The sequence below is a fragment of the Oryctolagus cuniculus genome, chromosome 8 (genome assembly GCF_964237555.1).
Source record: "Oryctolagus cuniculus chromosome 8, mOryCun1.1, whole genome shotgun sequence".
Classification (NCBI taxonomy): domain Eukaryota; kingdom Metazoa; phylum Chordata; class Mammalia; order Lagomorpha; family Leporidae; genus Oryctolagus; species Oryctolagus cuniculus.
The window spans coordinates 24536052-24563786 of NC_091439.1; the positions used below are offsets into that span (position 1 = coordinate 24536052).

The following is a 27735-nucleotide window of genomic DNA, read 5'->3' on the forward strand; positions in this document are numbered from 1 at the left end:
CTGCCAGCAATGCTGGCATCTTGTTTGTTACCAGTTCAAGTCTCAGCTGTTCCACTTCCTATCCAGCTCCCTGCTAAAGAAGCAGAAGATAGCCCAAGTACTTGGGCCCTGCCACCAATGTAGAAGACTGGAATGGAGTTCCAGGCTCCTGGCTTCCCTCTGACCCAGCCACAGCCATTGTGACCATCTACGGAGTGAACCAGACAGATGGAATGTCTCTCCCCACCCCTCTCTCCCTCTTTCTCTGTAACTCTGTCTTTCAAATAAATAAATCTTTAAAAAAAAAATTCTGGCCTGGAAGTAACATACATGACTTGCCTTCATATTCCTGTGGCAGCCATTCTAATAGACATGCTTCGGGACTGTAAGTGTGCAAAGGCACTGCAGTTCTCCCTGGGCCACTGTTTCTCTGCTATCAGAAGAGTATGAACTGTGGTGGTCAGCTAGCCAGCTCTGCTAGAGTGGACCTGACCTAACATGGTCCCTTCCCCATTCTCCTCTCGTCTTCCCAGAACTGAGACTGTAATATGCATCAGTGCCTCCCTTGTCCAATCTCTCATCCAGGCTCATGCTTCCCTTATGATGGCATTGGGGTTGGAGAAAAACCTGTGTCAGTGCAGTCAGTCCTCCTCTCATCATGGAGCAGGCACACTGACAAGTTATGCACAGTACACGCAGGTCCACAAGAAAGCTAACTGTGAAGGCAAAGACTCCACCTGTCTTATTCAGCACTATCTGCAGTACCTAAAGACTACCTTGCACAAAATTAGGTGTTCATGGATATTTGCTGAATAAATGAATGGTCAAATGGAAGAAAGAGTATCTCTCTGCCCTTTTCATCTGTTCCTCCTAGCCTTTGCGTCTCACTGTAGATGCACCTGTTCCATCTACAATGATGCCATTGGTCCTTCCATTCTGTGGAACGCTCTTGGTCCTGCTGCATTGTGCTGCTCTTGTCTCGTATCCTCTGGAACAACCCTCCATTGATTGGTTGTATTCATCAGTGTCCAGACCCTCTAGCTTTCAATGGAGAATCCTTTATTTTACTGTAGTGATGCTCAGTAAGTTAAAGTATGAATCACCATGTTGCTGAATAGCCTGCAAATGGCCATTCACATTCTCTGATAAGTCCCAGGAGAAGCCTGGAGTGCTGGTGGGGTTCTTCCCACATCCGGCACATTGCCCCATGCTGCAGACTCACGTCTGCTGGTCTTCCATCCACGAGGCAGAGAACGTTCTGCACTGTTCCCAGTTACAGTTCAGCACCTACAGCATGGCGAGACCAATTGTCTGTCCCTGTCAACTCAAAATTATCAGGGAAGAGACGCTTCGGCCTAGCCTGGGTCAGGATGTCACCCTTGGATCCGTTCGATCTGGTCAGGGGACAGTGTTGGAGTTTAAAATGGTCACTGCTACTGTAGCCACTTGTTCATTTAACAAATATATTTTTTAGGCTGGCGGCGTTGCGGCTCACTAGGCTAATCCTCTGCCTTGCGGCACCAGCACACCGGGTTCTAGTCCCGGTCGGGGTGCCGGATTCTGTCCCGGTTGCCCCTCTTCCAGGCCAGCTCTCTGCTGTGGCCAGGGAGTGCAGTGGAGGATGGCCCAAGTACTTGGGCCCTGCACCCCATGGGAGACTAGGATAAGCACCTGGCTCCTGCCATCGGATCAGCGCGGTGCGCCGGCCGCAGCACGCCGGCCGCAGCGGCCATTGGAGGGTGAACCAACGGCAAAGGAAGACCTTTCTCTCTGTCTCTCTCTCTCACTCACTGTCCACTCTGCCTGTCAAAAAATAAAAATTAAAAAAATATATATTTTTAAAGATGTATTTATTTATTTGAAAGTCAGAGTTACACAGAGAGAGGCAGAGAGAGAGAGAGAGAGAGAGAGAGGCCTTCCATCTGCTGGTTCACTCTCCAGATGGCCTCAATGGCCAGAGCTGTGCCGATCTGAAGCCAGGAGCTTCTTCCGGATCTCCCAGAAGGGTGCAGGGGTCCAAGGACTTGGCCATCTTCTGCTTTCCCAGGCCATAGCAGAGAACTGGATCGGAAGAGGAGCAGCTGGGCCTAGAACCGGCACCCATATGGGATGCCAGTGCTTCAGGCCGGGGTGTTAACCCACTACACCACAGCGCCAGCCCCCATTTAACAAATATTTTGAGCATCTTCCATATATACAAAACACACTATGTTGAGCAGTGAAGATGATGGTGAAAGATTTAGTCTTGATGTGTATAGAACTTATATTCCAGTAGGGAAGCTAGATAATAAACATATAATTCATTATCAAATCTGTGAACTTTAGATGATGATAAGGCCACGTAGTGGCCATGAAAATGTGCTGCTCAGCCCTGCCTACTGCAGGGAGCATAACTGACATCCCCCGCTGCTGCTCCTCCAGCTCCCCTGCCACCAGGGACCCGCCCTTCTCTGGTACGCAGGTGCATCCAGAGGTTACCTTCAGTGGGTCGTACCCTTGCCAACCTCTTCTCTCTTGACTGCAGACATAACTTGTGACTTCTTAATAACCAATAGAAAATAGACAAGGTGAAGGGATGTTGCAGATGTCATTGGGCTCCCAAATGAGTGAATCAAAAGAGACACAGTCCTAGTGGGCCAGACGGCAGGTGAAGTTCCTTTGAGGAGGGACTCGGCTCCTCCCTGGGGTCAGAGTTTCCCCAGATGTCCATGAAGAAGGGATCTCCTGGGTTGTGAGAGGCACAGAGGGTAAAGGGCTGTGGGGCCCTCTTGGATCTGAGAGTAGCCTCTGGCAGTGAACAAGCAAGAATGTGGAAACCTAAGTCATAGAACCCCAGGGAACTGAATTACGCCAACAACTGCATGAGCTTGGAAGAGCACCCTGAGCCCTAGCTCCTGGCTGATGTCAATGCCTCTGAGAGCCTAGTGAGGAGCCCCAGCTAAACCGTGCCCAGGCTCCTTACCCCCAGAAACTGTGATATAATAAGTGAGTATTGTTGTAGGCCCCCACTATTGTGGCAATTTATTATGCAGCAATAGAAAACTAGCTCCGCCAGTAAGAGCTAGAACTTTCCTCACGGTGCCTCATTCCCAACAACAAATGATCCCTCGGGAGCTGCTTACCTCTTCTCTGATTGCCAGGCTTAAAACTGGGGTTCCATATCAGCAGGTGAGTCTGGGCCATCCTGACACAAGAAGAAAGAGATTATACACTGAAGACATATAAGGTACAAGAATTAACTAGTAAGTTCCAGCAGAACCCAGAACACCCTTGAAATTAGCTATTGAGGGTACCTGACCAATAGGGCCAAATGTAACAGCATAAACAAGAGTGAATTGCCTTAGGGGCATTTGCTCAGGATTCTGGATTAACATCCTAGCAAGTTCCAGAAAGCAGGGTGACTCCTAGAAGCCTAGAGAAAATGCTAGATAATACTTACCAAAGTACAATACTTCAGATACCTGGCAGATGGTAGAGCATGGTGAAATGATGGATATGTTAAAAGTCTTGGGGACCACCAGATGCTTATGTTGGGTGGGAGGTCCCAGAGGCCGTAACAGTAATTATCAAGATCTATCTAGCTACTGTTGCTTGTGGTTGTCAACCCTCAGCAACAGTGACCAATGGCAAGCTGCCACATGGCACTATTCCTGAGAACCCCAACCACATTGGGCTTCTGCCATCTTGAAGGGCCAGCTATCTGTGCCCCCTACAATAGATTCTTCTTCTGGGTATAAATGTGTCTTTTCTGCACATAGAGCCTCAGCTAGCATTAACTGGGAGCCTATGCAGACATTATGTCCCTTACAACATAACATCTAGCCAGGGGACTCATCTCAGAGCCAAAGAGCTATGGGAGTGGGCTGATGCCCTTGAGAGTCACAGCATGGGTTCATGTTGCATACTGCACCATCTGGCTTCATGGAGCTCCAGCACCACCTTGTACTACCACAGTGTTGCCTGCTCAGAGGCAACGCTCTGAAAAGAATGGGAGTCCTATACATTACATCAGAGAGCCCTATCTGTGGTGCTGTGTCTCCAACAAGAAGAGTGCATGGACCCAGAACAAAGGACCAGCAGCAGGAGTGACACCACTTCCCACGGCTCCCAGTGACCACTGGGGAAGGAACTTCAGCTCTGTCATCTCCAGTTTTGGATGTCCTAATCCCTTAGTGCTGGCAGGGGCACATCAAGAGTCCATTGAATAATGAGATATGATGGTTGCCAGGGCAGTTTGGACCCCTACTATCCAGAGACCAGCAGGCAAAAGAGAAGTCAGGGTAGTGGCAGGGATAATTGACCCAGCGCAGCAGGAGGAGGTAAAACTGTTTTTAGACAATGTTTTTAGAACTGTTTTAGACAATAAGGACAGGAGAAATAGAAGTATGTGTGGAACCTCAGTGACCCATTTGGGTGCTTCCTGATACTCTCATCTCCTTTGGTCACTGAAAAGGGTATGGTAGCTCAGAGCTCAGACTCCTTAGGATTGAAGGTTTAGTCACATCAGTATGTGGATGGACCACCAAGGTCTGCTGAGGAAACACTTGAGGATATAAAAATTGAGAGTGGATGGTGGACGCAGGGCAAGAATGGGTATCAGTAGTAGCCCCGAGACCACCTGCACAGATGAGGACTGGAGTTTGTACCACAACTTCCCCTTTTCTACATTTCCCCTCTGGGAGGGAGACCCACAGGGACATGGAGGGGCTACTACATGAGCTGTATGGATCTAACTGGAACAAGGAGTAGCCTGGTGCCTTTGTCAGTTGGGCCATGTGTTGGAATCTTAATCTTCAATATGACAGTATTAGGAGGTAGAGCCCAGCGGGAGGCATTTGGGTCTTGAGGGCTCTGCCTTCATGAATGGTTTCATGCCATTCATGAAATGGCTTCGGGCTGGGCCTGGCATTGTGGCCCAGAGGGTTAAGCCACTGGCACTCTACACCAGAGTGCTGGTTCAAGTCCTGTATGCTCCACTTCTGATCCCACATTCCTGCTGATGTGCCTAGGAAGGCAGCAGAAGATGGCCCAAGTACTTGGACCCCTGCCACCCGTGTGGGAGGCCCAGATAAATTCCTGGTTCCTGCCTTAGCCTGGCGCAGATGTGGCTGTTGTTGCCATTTGGGAAGTGAACCAGTAAATGGAAGTTATCTCTCTCTCTCTCTCTCTCTCTCTCTCTCTCTCGTGTGTGTGTGTGTTGCCTTTCAAATATATGAATAATTTTTTAAGAAAGCAGGTGGGAAAAGCCACAGGCTGCAACTTTAATCTCTTGCTCTCTCTCTCTCTCTTCTACCAGCACAGTAAGGAGGCCCTTGACAGATGCAGGCTGCTCAATCTTGCACTCCCCAGCCTGCAGGACCAGGAGCCAACACACTTCTGTGCATTGTGAATTTTCTGTGCTGGGGTAATTTGTGCTGGCTCTGATTCAGGCTGCCTCAACATAATCCCATAAACTGGGTGACTCAAACCCCAGCATCCACAGTTCCAGAGGCTGGAAAGTCCGATGTCAAGGTGCTGGCAGACATGGTGTCTGGTGAAAACCCCCTTCACAGTTTGCAGAAGGCCAGCTCCTTGCTGGGGTCTCACGTGCTGGAGAGAGATCGCACACTGGCCTCTGCCTCTTCTTAGTGCCTCAGTGGGTACCAATCCCATCAGGCAAGCTCTACCCTCCTGTCCTCATGTAAACCTAGTCTCTTCCCTAAGGCTCAACCTCCTTATAACACCTCAGTAGGGACTAGTGTGCTTCAGTACAAACATTCAGAGGGCACCCAAACATTCAGTCCATAGCACTTGACAGCCATGAAAACGCACATCTCGGACAACTGGCGACAGGGAGCACGTGCGACCAAGGGTCCTCAGCTATGCCCTTGTGGGCCCATCCTAGTGTTAATGAAGCCAGTGACTGAGCGTGGCCCTGGTCCTAGGGAAGGCCCACTGCTGCAGGAGGCAGGATTCCTCCAGTGGGTGACTTTGACTCAATGGCTGCCTGAAACCTTCTCCAAACGGCGCTGAAGGTCGAGACTTCCTGCTGGACTCTCCCTACCACAGGTATCGCTCCTGTACTGCAGTCTGGTGGCTCTCCTCACTGCCTTTTCCCTTCCCTCTTCACAGGGAACCCCCCCGCCCCCGCCCCACAGTAAATCACTAGGCTATAATTCCATCTATGCACACGCTGCTCAATAGACAGAAACGAAAGCATCCCGTGAAACAGGATCCTGGAGGTTGTGGAGAAGAATGTGATGGTGATGGGGGGCGGGGGGGGACTACCTCACATAGGTAATTAGATGAGCCATTGGCGAGATTTGATCTCTGGCCCTAAGGAGGTAGGATGTCAACTAAGGGGAAGGCAAGAGCTTTGCAGAGAGCCAGGAAGGTTGCATTCTGGCATGGGGACCACCAGGAAGCAAGGAAAGTGGCTGGTGTAATTTGGAAAGGGTAGAAAAGATCAGATCCTGCGGGATTTTGTAGCTCATGTGAGTGGGAGAGGATAGAGTTGCTATAAACAAGGAGGAAGCAATCCTACATGTCCAAAACACAGTGATGCAGAGTTTACAATTTGGCATGGCAACTCCTTCCAGTGCTAATTTATTCATTCATATACATGTTTATTCATGTTGAAGTTTCCACAAAACAGCAACAAAAAAACTGCTCTCTCCTTATTCATATCAGGTCCACAGAGCAAGATTCCTTATGAGGATTGTAAAATTCTAGGGTCTGGACCCCAGCGGTTTAGATTCAGAAACTCTGTTTTCTCTCTGCTAAGAAGAGATTGGACTGTCAAGAACAGTCTCACATTAACCAAACATTTTAGAGTCTGATGTCTACCCCCAAATTTTACATATAAATGGCAAAATAGTGGTTGGTCAAGATATTTCTGCTCTATAACAAAGTCCTCCAAGGGAATTAAAATCTCTTATCAGAAGAAACCCTCCCTGGTTTTCCTCTAGTAACCTCTTCTATAGGTTCCACACAGACCCTATTCATGCTTCTGTCATCACATCTTTGAGACAGAGCACAATGAGCTGATTAGTTTAAGGCTTTCCTGATTAAAAGCTCATAACCAAAATGCATTCCTAAGGTTACCCTCCAAGTTATTTGTTAATGAATTTGGGATATTCCTATAATGTTTCAACTGCACATTGATGGAAAATTTCTAGGACTATAAATAATAATTAATATGAACAAATAATAATCATTATAAATATCTTATAACACTTGTTATTGACTAAGCCCTTTCCATAAAATATTTCATTAAATGATTAAAACTACTCTATGGTGGAGACATTATTGTCTGTCCCATTTTACAAAAGAGAAACTTAGGGAAGCTAAGGAATTTGTTATTGTAACTTCTTCAAAGCCCATCCTTGAAAATTTCCATTTTCTTTTGGTTTTGTTTGTTTGTTTAAAGATTTCTTTATTTGAAAGGCAGAATTACAGAAAGGCAGAGGCAGAGGGAGAGAGAGAGAGAGATGTCTTCCGTCTGCTGGTTCACTCTCCAAGTGGCCACAACGGCCAGAGCTGGGCCTATCCACAGCCAGAAGCCAGGAGTTTCTTCCAGGTATCCCATGTGAGTGCAGGGGCCCAAGGACTTGGGCCATCTTCTACTCCCCCAGGCCATGGCAGGGAACTGGATCAGAAGTGGAGCAGCTGGGACTGGAACCGATGCCCATATGGGATGCCGACACTGCAGGTGGTAGCTTTACCCACTGTTCCGCAGCACCAGCCCCTTCTTTCTTGTTTTTGTGCCTTTATCACTCTTCCTTTCTCCTCCTCCCTCTTTTTCTAATTTACAGTAAACTATCTGGGCAGCTTATAAAGATATTTCAAAATTGCCAAAGGGAATAAAATAAAAAGCAAAAATCTCTTATCCATTCTCTCTTCATAACCCCATAACTGGCTCATCCAGTTTCCTACTAAAATGAAATCATTCACTGACTGTTTTGTAGAAATCCAATCATATTCTATGCACAGATACACACGTGTATATGGTGTGTTTCTCCAAAGTATACATACGTGCATAACTGAATATCTCATTTTCCTACCTCATTTATTACTGATATTTTTCATTCTTTTATTCATTTATTTATTTTTCAGATTGAATTTATTGAAAGGCAGAGCAACAGAGAGAGAGGGGGACAGACAGAGATTGTCCACCTGCTGGCTCATTCCCCAAATGCCTACAGCAGCAAGGACTAGGCCAGGAAAAAGCCAGGAGCCAGGAGTTCTATCCAGCTTCCTGCTAATGAGCCTGGGAAGCGAGCTGAAAATGACCCAAGTGCTTGGTCCACTAACACCCACATGGACAACCCGGACAGAATCCCAGCCTGTGTGTCTTCCACGTGGGTAGCAAGCAGTCTCCTGCTGCACACTAGGGTATGCATTAGCAGGAAGCTGGATAGGAAGCATGGAGTGGCCAAGACTCAAATCAAGCACTGCCACCTGGAATGTATGCATTACAAGTAGCGGCCTTACCTGCTGTACCACAACACCTGCCTCTGTTCCATTCAGGAGCATTGACTATCTGGCCTGTGGCCTTTTAAGACCTGTGAGATCATTTGGTCTGGCCTTGCCAAGTAACTGCAGGCAGGACTCAAAATTCACTAAATCTATGGAATAATTTTTAAGATGACAATTGTGTATGTCCCACAAATGATGTTACAAATATCCAAATGGCCCTGTGCAGAAAAAAAGGTCCCCACCCCTGTAGCAGCCTATCTGTACACCAGAATTTTAATTATCATAATTTTAATTATAGATATTGTTTAATATCAAATTCTTTTTCTCTGTATTTTTAGCATTTTCTTGAAATGTTTCACATATTTTCTTTCAAATAGATTTGATACACTTCCTTTTTAGTCCAAAAAATAAAAGTATGGAAGAGGAAAACCTGTTTATATTTTGAGTGGGGTTGTATTGGGATTATAAATGAGTTCAGGGAGAATTGTTATTTTTTTAAAAAGGATTTATGTTTTTATTTGAAAGGCAGAGATACAAAGAGAGGGGAGGGGAGGGGAGGGGAGGGGAGGGGAGGGGAGGGGAGGGGAGGGGAGGAGAGGAGAGGAGAGGAGAGGAGAGGAGAGGAGAGGAGAGGAGAGGAGAGGAGGTCTTCTAACTGCTGGTTCACTCCCCAAATAGCCACAACAGCCAGAGCTGGGCCAGGCTGAAACCAGCAGCCAGGAGCTTCTTCCAGGTCTTCCACACGGGTGCAGGTGCCCAAGGACTTGGCCATCTTCTACTGCTTTCCCAGGCCGTAGCAGAGAGCTGGATTGGAAGAGGAGCAGCTGGGACTTAACTGGCGCCTGCCGGCACTGCAGGGGTAGGCTTACCTACTATGCCACAGCACCGGCCCTGAGAATTGTATCTTTACACTGTTTTGTTCAGATAACCAGAAATGTGGAAGACACTGTTGGCCAAAAAGACACAATTTTTGAAACTAGTAATCACAATAGAGTATACTAGGTGTGAAACAACACACATGGAAGCACGTTATGGGTGTGTGGGAACGGAGAAGGTGAGAGCAGCATGCAGGTCAGCTTTGGGGGGGGGGGGGGACTGTGGCTTGTTCTCCATCTCCAGTCTCATTCTGACTCTGTGGAGCTGGACTTGCGTCTTCCACCTAACTGCTGGGGAAGACGCTCAGATACCTGTTAACACTTTCCACAAGGTGAACAGCACTAATTTCATTAAATTCTTTTCTTTTCTTTTCTTTTTTTAAGGTTTATTTGTTTATTTAAAAGGCAGAGTTACAGAGAGGCTGAGGCAGAGAGAGAGAGAGAGCTCTTCCTTCTGCTGGTTCACTCCCCAGATGGCCACAACAACCAGAGCTGTGCTGATCTGAAGCCAGGAGCCAGGAGATTCTCCCGGGTCTCCCATGCAGGTGCAGGAGCCCAAGGACTTGGGCCATCTTCTACTGCTTTCCCAGGCCATAGCAGAGAGCTGGCTGGAAGTGGAGCAACTGGGACTTGAACCTGTGCCCATGTGGGATGCTGGCACTGCAGGCGGTGGCTTTACCCGCTACGCCACAGCACTGGTCCCAGCACTAATTTCTTAACTGACCTGATTTTACAGACCCTTCCTCCATTCCTTTGCTCTAGTAGACATTAATCTCTTAAATTATGGTGCCTTAAATTATGGTGCCCAAAATTTAATGCAATAGACGCTTGACACGTGAAGATTTTAAATTAACAGTTTGAAGAATTTGTGTGAAATTCCCAGACATGATTTTCTTGAGACCACAAATGTGAATTATTTGGGTCTCAGTGGAGAAGCACACTCATTTATCCACCCATGCTTGCCTTCAACAAATATTTAGTTAGCATGTATAAAGGAGTAATCCCTTAGTGAGTCGACCTGATTTTACATCGTCTGCATATGAGCCAGCCTTTCTGTTCCCTCCCCTAAAAGGCACATGTCTCTTGTAAGGGAATTGTGTGAAGATTCTCTGGAAGGCAGACCATCAGATATCTTGTTTTATAGAATATCTTTCTTTTTTACACTTCTGCTGAGGTATATTTCTACATTTCAATTACTTTCTAATTGTACAATTTGATGAGTTTTTACCTAGGAAAAATGCAGGAAAACTTCACCACAATAAAAATAATGAGCATATCCATCACTATCGAAAGTTTCCTTATGGGGCCGCGCTGTGGTGTAGCAGGTAAAGCCCCGCCTGCAATGCCAGCATCCTGCATGGGCACCAGTTCGAGTCCTGGCTGTTCTTTCAACCCAGCTCTCTGCTATGGCCTGGGAAAGCAGCAGTGGATGGCCCAAGTGCTTGGGCCCCTGCACCTGCGTGGGAAACTTGGAGGGAAGCTCCTGGCTCCTGGCTTCAGATTGACCCAGCTCCGGACATTATGGCCATTTGGATAGTGAGCCAGCAGATGGAAGATGCTCTCGCTCTCGCTCTCTCTCTCTCTCTCTCTCTGCCTCTGCTTCTCTGTAACTCTGCCTTTCAAATAAATAAATAAATAAATCTTTTTTTTGAAGAAAGTTTCTTCACACTCCTTTGTAAACATTCCCTCCCTACCCTGCCATCTCTCATTCCACCCACAGGCAATCAATTGGTCTTCTTTCTGTCACCATAGATTAGTTTGCATCTTCTAGAGATTTTTACGCCCGGAATCAAATGTCTGTATTCAGTTTTGTCTGGCTTTTTTCACTCAGGGTAATACTGTTGAGATTCAGCTAGGTTATTGCACATATGAATACATCATTCTTTTTATTGCTCAATAGTATTCTGTGATCTGGATATAGCACATTTTGTTTCTCCATTCATTTGGTGAAGGAAATTTGGTTTGTTTCCAACTTTTGGCAATTACAAATAAAGCTCCTATAAAAATCCATGTAGACATCTTTGTGCAGACATATCTCTCATGTCTGTTGTGTGAATACCTAGCAGTGGAATGGATGGGTCATGTGATAGACATAGTTTTACCATTTGAGAAACAGACTGTTTTTCCAAAATGATTGTATTATTTTGCATTAGCACGAGCAGTGAATGAGAATTGTAGTTGCTCTTTATTATCTAAAACACTCGATAAGACATTTCCTAAGTAATTGTAGCCGTTCCAGTGCAGATTTAGTGGTATTTTATTCTGGTTTTATTTTGTATTCCCCTAATGACTTATGATGTTGAGCATATTTGTTCACTCAGGTTTTTACCAAGTAAGGATTCCCTTTCTTATTAAAACTAGGCTACAAGAGCCCTTTATGTACTTGAAATACAAGTCCTTTCTTGGATATATGCCCTGCAAATATTTTCTCAAAGTCTGTGGTTTGCTTTCTTATTTCCTAATAGTACCTTTAAAGAACAAGTTTTTAATTTCAGTAAAGCCCCATTTATTTATCTTTTCTAGTTTATGCATTTTATGTCCTTTTTAATAAATATTTGCCAAACCCAAGGTCACTAAAATTTTCTCCAAGGTTTTGTGTCTAAAGGTTTTATTGTTCTAGTTCTTACACTTTTGTCCACGATCCATTTCAAATTAATTTTTATGTATGGGGTGAGGTAATACTTCAGCTGCTGCTGCTGTTGCTTCCTCTACTTCTTCACAAATGGTTATCCAATAGTTTCATCACCATCTGTTGAGAAGATTACCTTTCCTTGCTGTGTTGCCTAGGTACTTTTATTGAAAATCAGTTGTTCATTGTGCATCTATTTCTGGACTTTCTTTTCTGTTGCTCTATATGATTGCTTTTATGCCAGTATCACATGACTTAGACTTCAAATAGGACTTAAAGGGACTATCATTATGTTCTTTTGTATCTATAAATCGTATTGAATCTGTTATTAATTAAAATTAAAATTAGAAATGCAATAAAAAGAGTAAGATTCAAAATCATGCAGTATAATTCTTGAAATTTATTTTTCCAGATTGTTAGGCTATTTTAGGATCCTCACATTTCCATATAAATTTAAGAGACAGCTTGCCAAATTTTATCTTTTAAAAACTTGCTAGCATTTACTCTGGATTACATTGAATTTATGGATTATTTGGATAACTGATGCCTTAATAATATTGAATCTTCCAATCCATGAACATGGACTATCTCTCATTTCTTTAGTTCTTTAATTTCTCTCAGCAATGATAATACTTTTCAGAGTACAGATCTTACACACCTGTTACCAACTTTATTCTAAAGTATGTCATGCTTTATGCTCTTGTAAATGCTGTTATTCAAAAATTGTCTCCATTTGTTTCTAATATATATAGAAATTCATTTTAGTTACTAATAATTTTTATCTTAAATTCTTTTAAAATCACTCATTTCTGCTAGTTTTTTTTAAACAATTTGACTTTTCATCTTTATTTTACTTTTTTTGGAATTTTAAGTACTTATGTCCTTGCTCTCAAGATGATATTCTCAAGATAATGATATTCTCAAGAATATCATTAGTATTGTCCTTAACATAATTTTTTTTAAGATTTATTTTTATTTATTTGAAAGATAAAGCTACACAGAGAGGTAGAAACAGAGATCTTTCATCCACTGGTTCACTACCCAGATGGACACAATGGCTGGAGCTGAGCTGATCTGAAGCCAGAAGCCAGGAGCTTCTTCTGAGTCTCCCACGTGGGTGCAGGAGCCCAAGGACTTGGGCCATCTTCTACTGCTTTCCCAGGCCATAGCAGAGAGCTGGATTGGAAGCGAAGCAGCCAGGACTTGAACTGGCATGCATATGGGTTGCCCACACTACAGGCCTGGGCTTTAACCTGCTGTACCACAGCTCCAGCCCTTCTGGTAGTTTTGTAAAATTCTTTAGTTTCAAAATGTTTACTACATAGATGATGAAGTTGTAGGAAAATATTCCCTGTCCAATTTGCCTAGTTCCCTGCCTAGTATATCCAGTACAGTACTGAGAAGAAGGGATGAGAGTGGACATCCTTGTCTTGTTCCTGATCTTAGGGAGAAAGTACTCTGTTTTACCATTAGTTATAATGCTACTTGTAGGACTTTTTTAAAAGTTCCTTACATCCAAGTTGAACAATTTCTTTTCTATTCTTCATCCGCCAATAATTTTTAAAGTAATTTCTGCATTTACTAAGATGGTTTTTCTTTTTCTGGTTTGCCAGTGTGATGAATTGCATTGATTTCTCAATGTTAAGGTATTTCCACTGTTAGAATAAACTCCCCTTCTTCAAGATGATGTCATAATATACAGAAAGAATATCATTTGTATTGTCCTTAACATAATTTATGAAATTTTATTTGCTACAATTTTTCTGAGGAATTTTTATGTGTATTTTCATGAGGGATATTATTTTCTAGTTTTCATTTCTTTTCATCTACCATTTAGTTTTGGTGTCAGGATAATTCTGGAGTCATAAAATAAGTCAAGAATGTTTTCATTTTCTTACAGAATATGTGTAGTATTTGTATTGATTCTTTCTAAAATATTTGGTAGGTTCTTCAGTGAAGTCACCTTGAGTTTTTTTGTTTTGATAGAAGTGTTTAAGTTGTCAGTTCAAGTTTCCTATTTTTCTTGAGTGAATTGTGATCATTTATCTCTGTCAATTAATTTGTCCATTTCATCTACATGGTTGGTTTTATGGGGATAAACCTGCTCCTTACATTATCTTATAGTTCTCTTATTCTCTGGAGTAGTAGTTGTGATTCCCTTTCATTGTAATTTCATGTCTTTTTCTTCTTTTCCCTCTTTAGTATGTCTAGAAATATCCTTGAGTTGCATTTATTTTTAGGGCTTTCTTTTTTTGTAGTTATTATTGTTATTTATTAATTTTTGCTCTCATCTTTACTATTTTTTCTTTTGTTTACTTGGTTTTCATTTGTTCCTGTTTTCTAATTTCTTAAGGTAAAACTTGAATTTATTGTTTTGAGACATTTCTTTTTAAATACTGTATTTAGTGCTGTAAAATTTCCTCTTGGTACAGCTGTAGCTGCATTTTACAATTTTGATATTTCATTTTTCATATAGTTGCTGCTTTCTCATTTCCCTCTTTATTTCTTCATTAGCCCATGGGTTATTTGGAAGCCCATTATTTAGTTTTCAAATATCAGAGGACTTGCCAAATATTTTTTAAATCTTGACTTCTACTTTAATTCCACTGTGATCAGAGAACATACTTTGTGTTTCTGTCTACTTGTTCTAAGAAGATTGTTTGAAATATAGAATTGTGGATTTACCTATTTATCCTTTGGATTCTATGAGGATTTTGCTACTTGTATTTTGAAGATCTATTATTAGGTGCCTACATTCCTAAGTTTGTTCTTGCCTTTTGATGATTAACCCTAATGATATTGACCTAAAATCTGCTTTGTCTGATGTTAATATAGCAACTCTAGCTTTCTCTTGATTAGTGTTAGCATAGTATATATTTTTCCTTTTTCACTTTAACATATTTTTCTCTATATTTAAAAATGAATATGTTATTGACAGGATGAAATTAGGTCTTGCTTTTTAATACAATTTTAGAATCTGTGCATTGTAATTGGAGGTTTTTATATTATATACATTTATTGTGTTTTTTTTTAAAAAAAGGTTTATTTATTGATTTAGAAAGTCAAAGTTACAGAGAGAGAGATCTTCCATTCACTGGTTCACTCCCCAGATGGCCACAATGGCCAGCACTGGGCCAGGTCCGAAGCCAGGAATCAGGAGCTGCCTCCAGATCTCCCAAGGGGATGACAGGGACCAAACACTTGGGCATCTTCCACTGCTTTTCTCAGGCAATTAGCAGGGAGCTGGATTGGAAGTGGAGCCAGCCAGGACACAAACTATCGCCCATATGACATGCCAGCAGCACAGGCAGTGGCTTTACCCATTACACCACAACATTGGCTCCTATTATTATTCTTAATGCATTTGGATGTAAAACTGCTATGCTGCTGGTTATCTTCTATTTGTTCCATGTATTCTTTCTCCACATATTCTGTTTTGGATTAATTATGCTTTATAATTTCATTTTATCTCCTTTGTTGGCATATTTGCTATACCTCTTTGTTCTGTTTTTGTTTTTAGTATTTGCTTTGGATTTGCAATATATATCTTTATTTCACTTTTTTACTGATTCCAATAGGTTTTTTCCCTCATGTTGCATTGCCATTTCCTGCTTCTTTGCAGATATGGAAAGTTTTGATTGTATGTTAGACCTTGTGAATTTTACCTTGTCAGGGCCTGGATATCCTTGTGTTATTTTGAATATTATTGAGCTTCGTTCTGGGCATAGTTAAATCGTTGGAAATGTCAAGACTTGCTTTTAAATTTGTTTGACAAGACCAGAGCAGCCCTTAATATACAGCTAATTTTGTCCTACAACTGGAACAATAACCTCTGAGTACTCTACACTATGGCCAATGGACCATGAGACTCTTCCACTCTAAATGCGGGAAGAGAATTATTCCCAGCCTGTGAAACCCCTCAGATTATTACCTCTAGTCTTGAAGTGCTTCTTTTCCTTGGGCCATTTCCTCACCTACGTGCACCCGTCAGTGTATAGGTGATGACTCCTCAAGGGATACATTCTGAAGAGCTCTTGGGTTTTTCTCTTCATACAGCTCTCTCCTAAAACTCTGCCCAATGAACACTAACTTCCTTGGCTGCCTTGAATTCCCGGTCCCATCTCCTCAGCTTTGGGAGATTCCCAGGCTCTGCGTGAGCTTATCCCCCTGTACTGTGCCTAGCCCTATCCAGGTGGTACAATAGGCAGTGGTCGCCATCACTGTGTTTTTCTCCTCTCTCAGTGATTACTGTCCTCTGCTGATTGTTATCCAGTGCCTGAAAGACAATGTTTCATGTATTTTCCCAGTGTTTTCAGTTGTTTAAGGTAAGCAGATAAATCCAGTCCTTACTCATCTTAGCAGAGTTAGACGAAGACTAAGATTGATTTGACTTTTTTTTTTTTTTTTAAGATTGTATTTATTTATTTGAAAGGCAGTTACAGAGAGAATGAAAGACAGATGGCCACAACTTGCGGAGCTGGGCCAATCCAAAGCCAGGAGCCAGGAGCTTCTTCTGGGTCTCCCATGTGGTGAAGGGGCCCAAGCACTTTGGCCATCTTCCACTGTTTTCCCAGGCCATAAGCAGAGAGCTAGATAGGAAGAGGAGAAGCTGGGACACAAACCAGTGCCCATATGGGATGCCAGTGCCACATGTGGAGGCTTAACCTACTATACTATAGCACTGGTCCCAATTTGACTCTTTTATGAGCTAAACTTTCCTGAGCTTGCAGTCTTTTACAACCTAAGAGTTTTTCATTTTCAATATTCAAATTACTGATAAGTAAGATATCCCTGGTCAGCATAAAATCAGACCTCATCTTTATTCTGCCAGATTTCTTCATATAAATTTGAGTTCTTGGGTCTTTTTAAATAGTGCTTCTGCCATCCATTCTACTATCTATCTCATTTATTTGATGAATATTTATCGGTGTCAATTATAAGCTAAGATAATATGAGGATGTGAATGCAGTGCTTTTTTCTTATGAAGCTAACATTTCAAGGGTGGGAAATACAATATAAACAGCTAAAATCAGATACATAAATTAAATAATTCAGATAATGTCTTAGTTCAGGATGTTGTTAAAAAATACCATAGGCTGAGTGGCTTGTACATGACAGAAATTTATTTCTTCCAACTCTAGAGGCTGGGAAATGCAAGATCAAGATGCCAGCAGATTCAGTGTCTGCTGAGGTCCTGCCTCCTAGTTCATGGAGGCTCTATTTGCTGTGTCATCACATGGTGCATGGGGAAAGTGAAGTTTCTGAGGCTTCTTTTATGAGGGCTCCAATCTCACTTATGGGGGCCCTATCTCCATGGCATAATCACTTCATAAAGTTCCTACCTCCTGACACCACCTCACTGTGGGATGTTAGGATTTTAACATTAGACTTTGGGACAGGGGACACAAATATGCAGTATGGTGGTATGCTAAGAAGAAGATATAGCTTAATACTGTAACCGAATGCCCAAAGTAGGGATGTGGCTACTTTAGCATAAGTTTTCAGAAAAGTTCTTTGTATGGGTCCTTGGCTGCAAACAATAGAAAAACAACTGTGCTTACCTTTTTTCCCCAGAAATCTTTTATTTAAGGAATGCAAACTTCATGGTTTTCATAAATACAACTTTAGGAATATAATGATTCTTCCCACTGTACCTACCCTCTCACCTATACTCCCACCACTCTTCCTCCTCCCTTTACTATTTCCATTCTTATTTTTTATTAAGATCTATTTTTATTACCTTTATACACATACCATAAACTCCATACTAAGTAGAGTTCAACAAATTGTATTAAAAAAAAAAAAAGAAAAAGCTGTTCCTCAACAGTCAAGACAATGGTTGTTCAAAGTCTTTGCATCTTGAACTGTTAGTTTTACTTCTGTAGATTACCTTTTTGATGCTCTATTAGTAATCACAGATCATGGAGAACATATGATATTTGTCCTTTTGGGTCTGCCTTATTTCACTCAGTATGATGTATTCCAGCTTCATCCATTTTGTTGCAAATGATAGGATTTTATTTTTTTTAACCAAAGTGCAGTATTCCATGGAGTATATATATCCCATAATTTCTTTATCCAGTCTTCAGTTGACAGGAATTTGGGCTGATTCCTTATCTTAGCTTTTGTGAATTGAGAATTGAGCTGCAATAAACATGGGTGTACAGGTAACGCTGTAATATGCTGATTTCATTTCCCTTGAGTCAATTCCCAGGAGTGGGATGGCTGGGTCATATGGTAGGTCTATATACAGATTTCTGAGGTATCCCCATTCTGTTTTCCATAGCAGCCTTCCCAGTTTACATTCCCACCAACAGTGGATTAGGGTACCTTTTTCCCCACATCCTCCCCAGTATTTGTTGTTTGTTGATTTCTGCATGAAAGCCATTCTAGCAGGGGTGAAGTGAAACCTCGTTGTGGTTTTTATTTGCATTTCCCTGACGGCTGGTGATCCTGAGCATTTTTTCATGTGTCTGTTGGCCATTTGGATATCCTCTTTTGAAAAATGCCTGTTTAAGTCCTTTGCCTGTTTCTTAACTAAGTTGTTTATTTTGTTGTTGTTGAGTTTCTTGATCTCTTTATATATTCTGGTTATTAATTCTTTATCAGTTGCATACTTTGTAAATATTTTCTCCCATTCTGTCAGTTGCCTCTTCATTTTGCTGAGTGCTGCTTTTGCAGTGCAGAAAAATCTCAATCTTATGTAATCCCATGTGTCAATTTTGCCCCTGATCGCTTGTGCCTCTAGAGTCTTTTCCAAGAACACTTTGCCTATTCCAATGTCTTGCAGGGTTTTCCCAGTGGCTCTGGCTAAAACTTCCAAGACTATATTGAATATATTGATTAACAATGGTGAAAGTAGGCATCCTTGTCTGGTTCTGAATCTCAGTGGGAATGCTTACAACTTTTCCCCCTTTAATAGGATGCTGGCCATGGGTTTGTCATAAGTTGCCTTGATTGTGTTAAGGAATGTCCCTTTTATATAAAGTTTTCATCATGAAAGGGTGCTGCATTTTACCAAATGTTTTCTCTGCAAGTATTGATATAATTGTATGGTTTTTGTTCTTCAGTTTGTTAATATATATCACATTGATTTGCAAATGATGCATAGCAGGGATAAATCCCACTTGATCTAGATGAATGATCTTTCTGGCATGTTGTTGGATTCAGTTGGCTAGTATTTTGGTGAGGATTTTCGCATCTATGTTTATCAGGGAAATTGGTCTATAGTTCTCTTTCTCTGTTGTGTCTTTTTCAGGTTTAGGAATTAAGGTGATGCTGGCTTCATAGAAGTTTGATAGAATTCCCTCCCTTTCAATTGTTTTTAATAGCTTGAGAAGAATTGGAGTTAGTTCTTTAAATTTCTGATAGAACTCAGCAGTGAAGCCATCCAGTCCTGGGTTTTTCTTTGCTGGGAAAGTCTTTATTGCTGATTCAATTTCTGTCTTGGTTATTAGTCTGCTTAGGTTTTCTGTGTCTTCATGGTTCAATTTAGGCAGGGTGTATGTGCCTAGGAATCTATCCATTTCTTCTGAGTTTCTCAATTTGGTGGCATACAGTTCTTTGTAGTAATTTCTGAGATTCTTTTTGTTTCAGTGATGTCTATTGTTACATTTCCTTTTCATCTCTAATTTTATTGATTTGTGTCTCTCCTTTTTTTTTTTTTTTTTTGGTTTGTCAGGCCAGTGGTATCAGTGGTATGTTCATTTTTTTTTATTTTTTCAAAAACCTAGCTCTTAGTTTTGCTCATCTTTTGTATTTTTTCTGTTAATTTTGTTTATTTCTTCTCTAATTTTAATTATTTCTTTTCTCCTACTAGTTTTAGATTTGGTTTGTTGCTGATTTTCTAGGTTCTTGAGATGGATTGATAGCTTATTTACTTGGTGCCTTTCTAAATTCTTGATGTAGGTGTCAATTGCTATAAACTTTCTTCTGAACACTGCTTTTGCTGTATGCCATAAGTCGTGATGTGTTGTACTGTCATCTTCATTTGTTTCCAGAAATTTTTTGATTTCTCTTTTGATTTATTCAGTGACCCACTGTTCATTCAAGAACATATTGTTCAGTCTCCATGTGTTTTTATATGATTCTTGAGTTGTTCATTTCCAGCTGCATTCCATTGTGTTATGATTTCAATTTTTTTGAATTTGCTGAGAATTGCTTTATGGCTTAGCATGTGGTTTATCCTGGAGAGAGTTCCATGCATGGGTGAGAAGAATGTGTATTCTGCATCTATAGGATGAATAGTTCTGTAGATATCTATTAGGTCCATTTGGTCTATAGTGTTGATTAATTGTGCTTTTTCCTTGCTGATTTTCTGTCTGATTGATCTGTCCATTGCTGAAAGTGGAGTATTGAAGTCCCCATTCCTACTGTATTGGAGTCTATGTCTCCCTTTAGATCCTTTAACATTTCTTTTAAATAGCCAGGTACCAGAGGGGAGGTTAGGTGCATATACATTTATAGTAGTCACATCTTCATGTTGAATTTATCCCTTAATCATTACATAGTGCCCTTCTTTGTCTCTTTTAACACTTCTTGTGTTAAAGTCTATTTTGTCTGATATTAGGATGGCTACACTGGCTCCTTTTTGGTTTTTGTTAGTATGTAATATTTTTTCCATCCTTTCACTTTCAGTCTGCATGTATCTTTGTTAGTTAGATGTGTATCTTGTAGGCAGCAAATAGATACATTTTGTTTTTTAATGCATTCAGCCCATCTGTGTCTTTTAACTAGAGAATTGAGACCATTTACATTCAAGGTGACTATTGATAAGTAAGGACTTGGCCCTGCCATTTTTCCATAAATATTCATATTGTTTACTTTGGATTTCCTTTGTACTTTCACTGGGAGATTTTCTACCTTCATTTTCTTTAATCGTTATGACCATGTTTCTGTTATGACCATGTTATGACCATGTTTCTGTGTTTCTGTAGCACATCCTTAAGCATCTTTTTTTAAAGCTAGATGATTGGTGACAAATTCAATTTCTGTTTATTGTGGAAGGTCTTTATCTCACCTTCATTCATAAATAAGAGCTTTACAAGATACAGTATTTTGGGTCAACAGTTTTTTTCTCTTAAAACTTGTAATATTTCTTGCCATGAGAAGTCAGCTGTGAGTCTAATTGCAGATCCTCTGACAGTAATCTGGGGCTTCTCTCATGTACATTTTAGAATCTTTTCTTTATGTTTTACTATGGAGAGTTTGACTACAATGTGTCATGGTGAAGATCTTTTCGGGTCATATCTGTTAGGAGTTCTATGTGCTTCCTATACTTGGATATACCTTTCTTTCTCCAATATAGGGAAGTTTTCTGTAATTATTTCACTAAAAAGACCTTCTAATCCATTCTTTTTCCATGCTTTCAGGAACTCCCAGAACCCATATGTTGGGTTGTTTAATAGTATCCCATAAATCTCCAATACTGTTTTTTTTTTTTATTTCTTTTTCTGTTTTTGATCTGACTGTAAAATTTCCAGAGATGTATCTTCTAACTTGGATATTCTTTCTTCCGCCTCACCATATCTGTTCTTAAGGTTTTCCACCATATTTTTTATTTGTTCTGTTGAATTCTTCATTTCCAATATTTCATTTTGATTTCTCTTTTAAATCTCAATTTTGTGGGAAATATTTTCATTCATGCAATGTATGGATTTCTCTAGTTCATGAATTTGTTTCTGATTACTTCTAAATAATCCTACAATCAATTTTTTGAATTCCATTTCTGAAATTTCTTCAGTCTCTTCATCTTCACATTCTAGTATTAAAATGTTGTGTTCTTTTAGGGGCATCATATTGTATTCCTTATTCTTTTTAAAAAAAATTATTTATTGCCGGCGCCGTGGCTCACTAGGCTAATCCTCCGCCTTGTGGCGCCGGCACACCGGGTTCTAGTCCCGGTCGGGGCGCCGGATTCTGTCCCAGTTGCCCCTCTTCCAGGCCAGCTCTCTGCTGTGGCCAGGGAGTGCAGTGGAGGATGGCCCAGGTGCTTGGGCCCTGCACCCCATGGGAGACCAGGAAAAGCACCTGGCTCCTGGCTCCTGCCATCGGATCAGCGCGGTGCGCCGGCCGCAGCGCGCCAGCCGCGGCGGCCATTGGAGGGTGAACCAACGGCAAAGGAAGACCTTTCTCTCTGTCTCTCTCTCTCACTGTCCACTCTGCCTGTCAAAAAAAAAAAAAAAAAAAAAAAAAAAAACCAAAAAAAAAAAAATTATTTATTTATTTGAAAGTCAGAGTTACACAGAGAGAGGAGAGGCCGAGAGAGAGAGAGAGGTCTTCCATCCACTCCCCAATTGGCTGCAACGGCTGGAGCTGCGCCAATCCAAAGCCAGGAGCCAGGAGCTTCTTCCAGGTCTCCCACATGGGTGCAGGGGCCCAAGGACTTGGGCCATCTTCTACTGCTTTCTCAGGCCACAGCAGAGAGCTGGGTCGGAAGTGGAGCAGTGGGGTCTCAAACTTGTGCCCAAATGGGATGCTGGTGCTTCAGGCCAGGGCATTAACCCACTGCGCCACAGCGCCAGCCCCTCCTTATTCTTGCTTATTGAATTGCTGCATTTATTATTAGGCATTTTTGGTGATACTTGTGTTTTTTGTTTTGTTTTTGTTTTTGGTGGTTTTTTTTTTTCCCCTGTGATGGTTTTTATCATTGCACTATGCTTCTATGGCTTAGTAGAATATCTGCTCTTTCAGTGAATGTCCTGGGGTGTGTTCTGGGTGCAGTCAGGGATCTCTGTTCAGTGCTTCAGGGTGAGGGGAGGGTCTAAGGTGGCACCCATGTTGGGTGTGGTAAATCTCTGGGTTTTTTTTTTGTTTTTGTTTTTGTTTTAATCAGAGGAGAGATTCATTCTGCTCTATTGTTGTAGTCTCGCACTCACCTCCTCTCCTCAAAGGAGACCAATGCCTGGGTGCTAGCCCTAGTGGGTACAGTTTTCATCTGCACTGCCACAAGAACCACACAAAGGATCCATGCAGTCTTCAGTGTGAACACAGATCCTGCAGCAGTGACCCTCACCAGGGAATCAGGGAGCCCTCAGGATGTGGATCCACCCACAATGGCTGCCCAAAGTCCCAGCCACATGCTGCACCCTCCAATGCAGCCACAGTGTTTTAATAGTCCTAGCACATAAGGCTCCCACAGTCACAAGCTCCTAGCCCTCTGTCGGTTCTCCCAGGTGACTCAGGCTTCTCCTCTCAGCTGGTTGCTGGTAACGGACATGAACTGGTGCAGCTGTTGCCTATGTCCAAAATGGTACTAGCCTTCTCTTGGCTGGTTACAGGATGCTGATGCCAGGTGGTCGGGGAGAGAGACATGTGCTCCCTTATTTTTCCCCTTCTAGATTATCAGAAGGACCCAAGAGTGGCAAAACACAATCAAGATAAAAATCACATCATGGTCTGTAGTACTACCTCAACCACCAGCCAGCCATGGCCACTGCTGACAGCACCACAGCTGGGCAACCACCGCCATGACCTCCACCAACCTTAGCCACCATCACTCCACTGCCTCTCCATGGCACCAGAACCACCATGGAATAGCAGGGACAGACTCTGAAACAAGATTAAACTTGATGTTTCCAAGGGACATGAAGTTTGCAGTGGCTGAAACATAATGGACAAGGAATAGAATCAACCAGGCAGTGGCAGAAGCAAGACATGTAAAACCTTGAAGACCATGTGAAAGGATTTTCATTGCATGAGCAACCATGAGGAGACTGGAAGTTTAGCTAAAGGGAGGTGATATGATCCTCCTTCCAAGTGTTGCTTAACATTTAAAATAAACTAAAATTTCATTCTATTGATCCTATTTTCATTTCTACCTATTTTTTTCAGTTTGCCTATGTTCATGTACATATGCTTTTGTGTTTTGTTCTTTTTACTTCATGATATATACTATGCATTGTTCAGTACTAGAGTTAATGCTACATTGGAAATTTTCCTTTATGAACTTTTTTTTTTTTTTGAAGATTTATTTTACTTCCTTGAGAGGCAAGTTGCAAAGAGAGAAAGGGAGAGACAGAAAGATAGGTCTTCATTTGATGGTTCACTCCCCCAAATGGCCACACATTAGCAGGGAGCTGGATTAGATGCAGAGCAGCCAGGGCTTGAATTGGCATCATATGTAATACCAGTGTTGCAGGCTGCAGCTTAACCCACTATGGCACCACAGTAGCCCCATGAACTTTCTTGACGATTAACATTTTAGAATAGGATTACAGAGACACAAGGTAGGGTGTTTTGTTTAAATGCAGTACAGACAGCCATGGAGACTTCTGTAAGGGTTGCATTGATTTGTGAGGCTACCAAAGTCCATAAGAATATTGGTTTTACTAGTTAAATAAGCTCCCTGGCCTTGCAGATGTCACAGGATCAAGTGTGCTCTCATTTCAATTCTTTAATGACAGCTGCCACCCGTGTTCATGAAGGCCAAAAGGAAAGTGCTGGGTGGGGCAGAGGACATGTCAGAAGAAGAGAGGGACAGTATTGTCTGGCCCAACCCTAGGTTTGTGAAGCCACAGCCTTGCTCTAGTCCTCTCAGCATGGAGATCCTGATGGGCCTCACTAGTGCCTGCAAATGACCACCCTATGGCATGTCTTGTACTGTGGCTCCCCCGACAGCTTCTCCCAAGTTATCTCCATGCCTCAGCATCTGGACCCTCCTCCCCGACCAGGACAGCCCACATACCCTCTGCCTGGTTTGACAGGTAGCCAGATCTCTGCCTGTAGTGCCACAGTCAGGGGGAACCCCAGTAGAGAAAATTCCCACATCCCACAGTCTTAGCTTTGTTATGGAGAGTGCTTCCTGGAGATCTCAGTTTCCTTAAAGAATCATTCATTCATTTAACAAGTAATAATTCAGGGATGGGGGATCGCCTATGGCATATGGGGGATCACCACCTGCAATGCCCACATCTCATATGGACACTGGTTCATGTCCTGTGTGCTCCACTTCTGATCTAACTCCCTGCTAATGACCTGAGAAAGGCAGAGGAAGATGGCTCAAGTGTCTGGATCCCTTCCACCCACATGGAAGACCAGGATGAAGCTCCTGGCTCCTGGGTTTGGCCTGGCCCAGCCCAAGCCATTGCAGCCATCTGGGGAGTGAACAAGCAGATGGAAGATCTCTCTCTCTCTCTCTCTCTCTCTCTCCCCTTCCCTCCCTCTGTCTCTGTAACTCTTTCAAAGTAAATAAGTAAGTCTTTTTTTAAGGATTTATTTATTTCTTGAAAGGCAGAGTTACAGAGTCAGAGGCAGACAGAAAGAGAGAGGTTCACTCCCCAGATGGCCATAACGGCCAGAGCTGAGCCAATCCAAAGCCAGGAACCAGGAGCTTCTTTCTGGTTTCCCATGTGGGTGCAGAAGCCCAAGGACTTGGGCCACCTTTCACTGCTTTCCTAGGCCATAGCAGAGAGCTGGATCAGAAGAGGAGCAGCTGGGACTTGAACCGTTACCATATGGGATGCTGGCACTGCAGGTGGCAGCTTTACCCACTACACCACAGTTCAGGCCCCAGTAAGTAAATCTTTAAGGAAAAAAAAAAGAGTACAAAGTAGTAAGCACAATGAGAGAGGAAAGATGCTGTGGCCACACCAAGGAGAAGCCTCTGATGTAGATATGCGTGTAGTATCAGGGAGAGGCTTTCTCCTCCACTGGCCAGAACACTCTATCAGAGCCCTCTGTCCATTACACAGATACATACACCTGCAGTCCTATGATGAGCCCTGGATACTCCGTAAGACCTTCACTGCTCTGCAAAGCTATTCTCTGTGCAAATGTGTTTTAGTTTTTTTAATGTGAAAGGGAGAGGGGTAGGAGAGAGAAAGAGAGAGAGAGAAAGGAACAGATAATGTTTCCAATTATTGATTCACTCCCCAAATGCCCAAATGGCCTGGGCCAGGTTGAAATCAGGGGCCATGAACTCAATCCAGGCCTCCCATGTGGATTAGCAGGGACCCAACTACTTGAGCTGTCACCACTGCCTCCCAGGTTGGTCATTAGCAGGAAACTGGAATCAGGAGATGTAGCTGGGAATGAGACACACTGTACTACGGGATGTTGGCACCTTGACCACTAGGCCAAAGGCCTATACGTGAATGTGTTTTTTAAACATGTCTAGTTCCTCTTATGTCAATTATTATTTCTACTCATGATGTTTTGTCTTATAAATTTGAACCTAGTTTTTTATGTATTATAGATATTATTCTGTCAAGTTTCATTAAAATCTTTTAGTCTGATTTTCCTTTTAATATTAGTAACATTTTTGCACTGTATGTATATTTTTAAATTTTACTTATTCAAAGCTGTCATTTATCAGTCTTTTCTGTTGAGCTTGTTTTTGTTTATTTATAGCTGAGAATATTATCATCCTTCACAGGTCTACAAATATTTTATCTTATTTTCTACCATACCTTCATATAATTTTGAATTTTTTAGCACTTTTAATCTTTTTGAGAATGATTTTGCATGGTATTTAACATATGAGCATAAATTAATTCTCCCCCAATATTATATTTTCTATACCATCCCAACTTAGTGATAAAACTGGGAAGTCCAGAGCCATACATCTAGACCATAGGAGCTTCCTTTGAGGCTTGTACTGATCCATTAATCAACATTCCTGCTGGTCCCCTGTGCATGACCCATTTCACTGTGTGTTTTGCATGGCGCCTGCCTTATTCCTGACATAGACGGTAAGCTCCATGAAGCCAGGGATCATGTGTTCATTCCACCAGGTTGACATTGATTATTTGCTACCATAAACATTCACTCATGACATGTATAAATAAATGAAACTAATAATAGAAAAAAGAAAGATTAAATGACTGGGAATTCACCCACTGTTTCATTATTCATTCCTTGTAAGTCCACGAGGATAATGTGAAAGAGTCTCAAATGCCACTTAAGCCACCTGACTTAATATTATTTCCTTGATCCTCTAGTCTAGAAACTTTATCAAAAGAGAAAATTATGTTAGGCTCAATACTTGTCCCTGGTGGACTCACACTGACTCCCAATGATCATCACTGTCTTGTTTAAGTGCTCTCAAATCATCTGCTTAATAATCTCTTCTAGACCTTGCCTAAAATCATCTGTAAGCTTCTCGATTTCCTAAATCCGTTTCTACTTTGCCCTCTTCGCTTTCTGAAAATGAGGGCAGGGACCATGTCATATAAAGAAACTTCAAAATGTTCATGGAAAATGGAGTTTAATAATAAAAATGTATATTTTTTACCTTATATAAAAACAAAATTTTTTAAACTATATATGATTTATTTCTAAATAAGTACCATCAAGTTCATGTCTCATATAAATGATGATATCAGCCATTGATCCATCCCTAAAGAACTGAGGGTCCAGGCAATTTGACCATGGCAATGCATTCTTTTTTATGTCATGAAAAATGGACGTCTAACTTTTTTTAAGATTAAGAGACAAAAAGAGGTCAGAAGGATCGAAATCATGACTGTAAGTTGGATGCCTAATGATTTCCCATGGGAACTCTCACAGAATTCCCTTGTTAGATAAGAGGAATAAGCAGGAGAATTGTTGTGGTGAAGGACTCGCTAGTGAAGTTTTTCAAGTATTTTTCTGCTAAAGTTTTATCTAACATTCTCAAAATACTCTCCTAATAAGCAGATGATAACATTATTTGGCTATCCCAAACATTAACAAACAAAATGCCTTGAGGATCAAAAGACCTGTATGACCTTTGTTCTTGATTGGTCTACTTTTGCTTTGGACCACTTCCACTTGTTGGTAGCCATTGTTTTGATTGTGCTTTGTCTTCAAGATTAT

At 41.8% G+C, this 27735-nt stretch overlaps 1 long non-coding RNA gene across 2 annotated transcripts in view; it reads left to right on the forward strand.

The window, feature by feature from the left end:
• LOC127483150 (uncharacterized) overlaps positions 1 to 27735 on the forward strand; it is a 56233-nt gene that overhangs the window by 20498 nt on the left and 8000 nt on the right. The window contains exon 4 of one of the 2 annotated variants that reach the window (XR_007909100.2): positions 67 to 287. The exons of the other annotated variant lie outside the window; for it this stretch is intronic. This is a non-coding gene — a long non-coding RNA (uncharacterized lncRNA). Of the gene's footprint in view, positions 1 to 66; positions 288 to 27735 lie in introns of those variants that run through there. 2 annotated transcript variants of the gene reach the window in all.